This window comes from Aquarana catesbeiana, linkage group LG11 (genome assembly GCF_042186555.1).
Source record: "Aquarana catesbeiana isolate 2022-GZ linkage group LG11, ASM4218655v1, whole genome shotgun sequence".
NCBI lineage: Eukaryota > Metazoa > Chordata > Amphibia > Anura > Ranidae > Aquarana > Aquarana catesbeiana.
The window spans coordinates 273,445,417-273,453,152 of record NC_133334.1 but is presented as its reverse complement, the minus strand read 5'-3'; positions in this window follow the sequence as shown (position 1 = coordinate 273,453,152).

The following is a 7,736-nucleotide window of genomic DNA, read 5'->3' as shown; positions in this document are numbered from 1 at the left end:
GTAAAGGCAGAAGGTTTTTCTATCTTAATGCATTCTATACATCAAGATAAAAAAAACCTGTGTGTAGCAGCCTCCCCCTAATACTTATGTCTCTCCAGCGATGTTGACGAGTGTCTCAGCCACCTGGGAATCTTCCCCTAATTGGCTGAGACAAAGCAGCGGCGCCATTGGCTCCCATGACTCTCGAAGTCAGTTAGCCAATAAGGGGAGAGAGGGGGCGGGGCTCTGTGTCTGAATGGACACAGGGAGCTGTGACTCGGCTCAGGTGCCCCCATAGCAAGCTGCTTGTTGTGGGGGCACTCGACAGGAGGGAGGGGCCAGGAGCAGCAAAGAGGGACCTGAGAAGAGGAGGATCGGGGCTGCTCTGTGCAAAACCAACTGCACAGGAGGAGGTAAGTATAACGTGTTTTTTTTTTGTTTTTTTAAACGAGAATTTACAATCTCTTTAACTGCGGGTTCACTTGAATTTGAAAAGCCGCATGCTAGGGCATGTTTGCAGGCCTCAATGCATGCTGGGAGTTAGGTCTGACACGAGTGAAGAGAGATACAGCTCAGGAGATATGCTTGCAGTTGTAGGTCCCACATTCCCTGGCTAGACACGGGTGAAGTTATACAATTTATTTCTTGAAAAAGTAAACTAAAGCATGCTCAGCCTACTATGGAGATAAGAGAGGCCAGAATTTAAAAGCACTACAACCCCTTGGAAAGCCACAGGGCACTTGGCATGATGGCAAAAAGGCACACACATCCCAGTGCATGCTGGGAGTTTCTCCCCCACAGCAGCTGCAGTACTGCAGGCCAGCTAAGTCCGCTCTCCATGACCCCAGGCTAGCAATTCTGCAGCGGCAGCAGAAAACATTCCGCCAGTCCCCTCCGTCATAGGTATTATGCATCGGCCAGCTGTTCTCTCTTAAAGATCGCAGTGCGAGATGCATGGCTGAGAGATGTGAAATGACATGGTAAATTCCTGTCTGAAGTATGTCAATAGATCGTTATTTAAAGCCTATTGGCAGACCGGCATGCTGTTTTACATGCGGCTTGTACTGAACAAGTCATCAACCACTTTGGGAAAAAAAAAAAAAAAAAAGAGTTCAACTGAAAAGCAAAACAGAATAAATAAATAGAGGAAAGCCACGAGAACAATGTGTAACTAAAACCATGAGAATCTGAATAGTGCCGGGTCTGTGCAGAGTGTAAACAGGTTATGTAAGAGAAGCGCTGAGATGGTCCTCTGCTGCCACCTGCTGGTTAGAATATATTACTACAATTTATATTAGGGCAGATTTCTAGGTAAATGCCATTTGTATGCGATAGGCTGTAAATAAAAACCCAACAGGCTTAGTTTTTAGAATATGACAAACCTCTTCTAATACAACAAATAGCTATCTGCATTTCTCAATCTTTTTTCAGTCGTGACACCCGTTAAAAAGTATTCAAAATCTAGAGGCACGTATTTTTCTCCCAAAAAATTTGCATTTGGAAAAACCGCTGCGCAGATACCGTGCGACAAAGAAAAATTGCAAAACTCACCATTTTATTCTCTAGGGCTTCTGCTTTAAAAAACATAGTGTTTGGGGGTTCTAAGTCATTTTCTAGCAAAAAAATACTGATTATTACATGCAAAGAAAAAGTGCCAGACCACTTACGTGGTCTGGAAGTGGTTATATGTGACATTATTAGACAACATTTGCTGGTCCCGGTTTTCATCTTTAATATTATGATAAATGTAACAGGAGAGAGAGCTGGAAGACACAGGTGGGCGGAAACAACCAAAACACTCAACAGGACAGGAAGCGAGGCAGAGAATATGACAGATCTAACTTTTGAAGTATCCAAAGTATTTAAAAAAAAAAAAAAAAAAAACACACTTTCTTTTGCATTAATGCTTACCCAGGTGGATGCTGCATCTGTCCCACACCGGCTCTAAGACTGAGAACAGAGCGATCAAACACCACTGATCGCTCAGTTCTCAGAGCTTCCTGAGCAGAGAGCTGGTGACTGTCAGTCAGTGGCTCTCTGCTCGGCGCCCCCCTTGCACTCACTGGAAAGCTGTCCGTGTTCCTGTGAGACTCAATACGGATACGGTGAGATTTTCAGCCCAATAATTTAAATTGGCTGAAATCACACTGGATCACACGAGTAGTGCATGCACTACTTTTCTAAACAAACTGCACTTACGCATGGTACATGAATCGCGTTTGGGGTGTCATTGAATTATATTGACACCCACAGCAGATTGCACACACAAAATTGCATTTTGTACATGTTGTTGTGAATGAGCCCAATAAAGAGAAATTCCGGGTATGTATATTTTATGCATGGGGTACATTGGTCTCTGAACACGATTGAAAGGAAGGGTGGTGACATCACGCTCACCACCTGGTCCAATCAGAGAACGCTTTGCAGTCATTCAGGAAAGGCAAAGCCATCTCTGAATGGCGCCCGTACCAAGTGGCCGACTGCGGCATCAGGCCAGCTGCCTAGTACAGGACCCGGGAACAAGTGGAGATCACTGCAACAGCGGCCCCTGCTTTAGGGATTTCCAGCTTCCAGGGTCATTGGCCAAGTATAGTATATACAAAAGTTATACTTGTCCAAGCTGGATCAACGTAATATATATATATATATATATATATATATATATATATATATATATATATATATATATATATATATATATATATATATATATATACACACACACACACACACACACACACACACACACACACAGTGGGGACGGAAAGTATTCAGACCCCCTTAAATTTTTTCACAAGTTCATTTTTTTCCTCATTAATGTACACACAGCACCCCATATTGTACACACAGCCCCCCATATTGTACACACAGCCCCCCATATTGTACACACAGCCCCCCATATTGTACACACAGCACCCCATATTGTACACACAGCACCCCATATTGTACACACAGCCCCCCATATTGTACATACAGCCCCCCATATTGTACACACAGCACCCCATATTGTACACACAGCCCCCCATATTGTACACACAGCACCCCATATTGTACACACAGCACCCCATATTGTACACACAGCCCCCCATATTGTACACAGAGCACCCCATATTGTACACACAGCACCTCATATTGTACACAGAGCACCCCATATTGTACACACAGCACCCCATATTGTACACACAGCACCCCATATTGACAGAAAAACACAGAATTGTTGACATTTTTGCAGATTTATTAAAAAAGAAAAACTGAAATATCACATGGTCCTAAGTATTCAGACCCTTTGCTCAGTATTTAGTAGAAGCCCCTTTTGATATAATACAGCCATGAGTCTTTTTGGGAAAGATGCAACAAGTTTTTCACACCTGGATTTGGGGATCCTCTGCCATTCCTCCTTGCAGATCCTCTCCAGTTCTGTCAGGTTGGATGGTAAACGTTGGTGGACGGCCATTTTTAGGTCTCTCCAGAGATGCTCAATTGGGTTTAAGTCAGGGCTCTGGCTGGGCCATTCAAGAACAGTCACGGAGTTGTTGTGAAGCCACTCCTTCGTTATTTTAGCTGTGTGCTTAGGGTCATTGTCTTGTTGGAAGGTAAACCTTCGGCCCAGTCTGAGGTCCTGAGCACTCTGGAGAAGGTTTTCGTCCAGGATATCCCTGTACTTGGCTGCATTCATCTTTCCCTCGACTGCAACCAGTCGTCCTGTCCCTGCAGCTGAAAAACACCCCCACAGCATGATGCTGCCACCACCATGCTTCACTGTTGGGACTGTATTGGACAGGTGATGAGCAGTGCCTGGTTTTCTCCACACATACTGCTTAGAATTAAGGCCAAAAAGTTCTATCTTGGTCTCATCAGACCAGAGAATTTTATTTTTCACCATCTTGGAGTCCTTCAGGTGTTTTTTTTTAGCAAACTCCATGTGGGCTTTCATGTGCCTTGCACTGAGGAGAGGCTTCCGTTGGGCCACTCTGCCATAAAGCCCCGACTGGTGGAGGGCTGCAGTGATGGTTGACTTTCTACAACTTTCTACCATCTCCCGACTGCATCTCTGGAGCTCAGCCACAGTGATCTTTGGGTTCTTCTTTACCTCTCTCACCAAGGCTCTTCTCCCCCGATAGCTCAGTTTGGCCGGACGGCCAGCTCCAGGAAGGGTTCTGGTCGTCCCAAACATCTTCCATTCAAGGATTATGGAGGCCACTGTGCTCTTAGGAACCTTAAGTGCAGCAAAAAATGTTTTGTAACCTTGGCCAGATCTGTGCCTTGGCACAATTCTGTCTCTGAGCTCTTCAGGCAGTTCTTTTGACCTCATGATTCTCATTTGCTCTGACATGCACTGTGAGCTGCAAGGTCTTATATAGACAGGTGTGTGGCTTTCCTAATCAAGTCCAATCAGTATAATCAAACACAGCTGGACTCCAATGAAGGTGTAGAACCATCTCAAGGATGATCAGAAGAAATGGACAGCACCTGAGTTAAATATATGAGTGTCACAGCAAAAGGTCTGAATACTTAGTACCATGTGATATTTCAGTTTTTCCTTTCTAATAAATCTGCAAAAATTCAACAATCCTGTGTTTTTCTGTCAATATGGGGTGCTGTGTGTACAATATGGGGTGCTGTGTGTACAATATGGGGGGCTGTGTGTACATTAATGAGGAAAAAAAATGAACTCAAATGATTTTAGCAAATGGCTGCTATATAACAAAGAGTGAAAAATTTAGGGGGTCTGAAAACTTTCTGTCCCCACTGTGTGTGTATGTATGTGTGTATATATATATATATATATAAAAAATATCCAAACCTGGAATTTTTCTTTAACCTGTTATTGCGGGATCTCCAAACTGTCTAAAACAAAGGTTCAGTTTACTGTCCTTCAGACTCTAGGGGGCCGGACTGTGGTCAGTCCGAGAAGAAAAAGCCAGTCAGTGGGGGGAAAAAAAAAAAAAAAAAAAACCCGTCGTCGGGGTCCCTGGGAGCAACTGCCAATGCAATACTCCCAACGCACACGTACCTGCACAAACGGCTGTATCTTAAATTGGGTACTGAAATGACCAACGGGTGGAACCGACTGCGATCATGAGAAGGAAGTGTCACCAGCACACCAGGATCTCCCAAATTGGGCCCAAAATTTTAATCACATAGTATGAAAAAAATAAATAGAAGCAACGTTTCGGAGCCACGCAGGACCCCTTCATCAGGCATGTGACGCAACTGCGGCCCATCGCCGGCGTCCATGGGAGCAACCGCGGCCCGTCGCCCCTGGGAGCAACCGCGGCCCGTCGCCCCTGGGAGCAACCGCGGCCCGTCGCCCCTGGGAGCAACCGCGGCCCGTCGCCCCTGGGAGCAAAAGCGGCCCGTCGCCCCTGGGAGCAAAAGCGGCCCAGCGTCCCTGGGAGCAACCGCGGCCCGTCGCCAGCGTCCCTGGGAGCATCCGCGGCCCGTCGCCAGCGTCCCTGGGAGCAACCGCGGCCCGTCGCCAGCGTCCCTGGGAGCAACCGCGGCCCGTCGCCAGCGTCCCTGGGAGCAACCGCGGCCCGTCGCCAGCGTCCCTGGGAGCAACCGCGGCCCGTCGCCAGCGTCCCTGGGAGCATCCGCGGCCCGTCGCCAGCGTCCCTGGGAGCATCCGCGGCCCGTCGCCAGCGTCCCTGGGAGCATCCGCGGCCCGTCGCCAGCGTCCCTGGGAGCAACCGCGGCCCGTCGCCAGCGTCCCTGGGAGCAACCGCGGCCCGTCGCCAGCGTCCCTGGGAGCAACCGCGGCCCGTCGCCAGCGTCCCTGGGAGCATCCGCGGCCCGTCGCCAGCGTCCCTGGGAGCAACCGCGGCCCGTCGCCAGCGTCCCTGGGAGCAACCGCGGCCCGTCGCCAGCGTCCCTGGGAGCAACCGCGGCCCGTCGCCAGCGTCCCTGGGAGCAACCGCGGCCCGTCGCCAGCGTCCCTGGGAGCAACCGCGGCCCGTCGCCAGCGTCCCTGGGAGCAACCGCGGCCCGTCGCCAGCGTCCCTGGGAGCAACCGCGGCCCGTCGCCAGCGTCCCTGGGAGCAACCGCGGCCCGTCGCCAGCGTCCCTGGGAGCAACCGCGGCCCGTCGCCAGCGTCCCTGGGAGCAACCGCGGCCCGTCGCCAGCGTCCCTGGGAGCAACCGCGGCCCGTCGCCAGCGTCCCTGGGAGCAACCGCGGCCCGTCGCCAGCGTCCCTGGGAGCAACCGCGGCCCGTCGCCAGCGTCCCCTGGGAGCAAACCGCGGCCCGTCGCCAGAGTCCCTGGGAGCAACCGCGGCCCATCGTCAGTGTCACTGGGTGGAAATAGTGCCCTAAAGGGCTTTGTGTTAAAAGTGGATAAAGGTTACGTTTAGTGGACAAGATCATGTATCATATCACGAGAACAGTGTTGCGCCTCTCATTTGCGAATTATATTTTTGCCATCTAGCCAAGCGTGTGCAGCTCCGCAGGGTTTCCCATGGGAAGCAGACGATGTCTCCGTCCAGAGTTCACGCCGTGTTACGGTACTGCCAGAGTTGGCTGCATTCCTGAAACAACAGCTGCTGCGATAGCCGACATAAGATAGCAGGATGGAAAGTTTTCAAAGTAAAATCATTTTCATGGGGAACAGGACTGTAAAAACACAGACAGGAGCAAAAAGACAATGAACTCCCAAAACTGATGGAGATCTGATCACCCCCCCCCCAGCAGACACAAGGAGCCGATCTGTCATACAGAAAACATCTGCAGGTAGTGGAGCCGTGACTACAAATGTGTGTATGTAATGATTAAACAAAAAAAAATACATAAAACATCAGCTGCGGCTAGATAGCTCTGTTCTCATGAACAAAGGGAGTCCTTGGAAAGCATTACTGACTCAAACAAAAGTCCTCCAGCTGCCAAGTCTGCGACTGTAAAATAAAAAGAGTGATGATCAGTGTAGAGCCACATTCCTGAAGAAGTCAATAAGATGGAGCTATTGACGTCATCACATTGCCCGCTGGTACTCTGCTGATCTGCCAGGTTTGGGGAATGCCACCTCATTCTGGTAACAAGGCCGTATCTGTATGCTCTCTTTACACTTTCATGTCTTAACTTGCCATAAGGAGCATATTGAATAAAGCTGCTCGGATCTCTGAAGCGCATTGTGCTGTAGTTTGAAAAATGAGGCATGTGTATTTTTTAATGCATTTTCATGCGCTGTGACACCAAACAGATCAATAAAAACGCATACAAATGCGCTAAAATACCTATTAAAAGTGGAAGTAAACTCCCATCTCTGACTTTTACCTATAGGTAAGCCTACAGTGGGGACGGAAAGTATTCAGACCACCTTAAATTTTTCACTCTTTGTTATATTGCAGCCATTTGCTAAAATCATTTAAGTTCATTTTTTGTTCCTCATTAATGTACACACAGCACCCCATATTAGTGCTCAGGACCTCAGACTGGGCCGAAGGTTTACCTTCCAACAAGACAATGACCCTAAGCACACAGCTAAAATAACGAAGGAGTGGCTTCACAACAACTCCGTGACTGTTCTTGAATGGCCCAGCCAGAGCCCTGACTTAAACCCAATTGAGCATCTCTGAAGAGACCTAAAAATGGCCGTCCACCAACGTTTACCATCCAACCTGACAGAACTGGAGAGGATCTGCAAGGAGGAATGGCAGAGGATCCCCAAATCCAGGTGTGAAAAACTTGTTGCATCTTTCCCAAAAAGACTCATGGCTGTATTAGATCAAAAGGGGCTTCTACTAAATACTGAGCAAAGGGTCTGA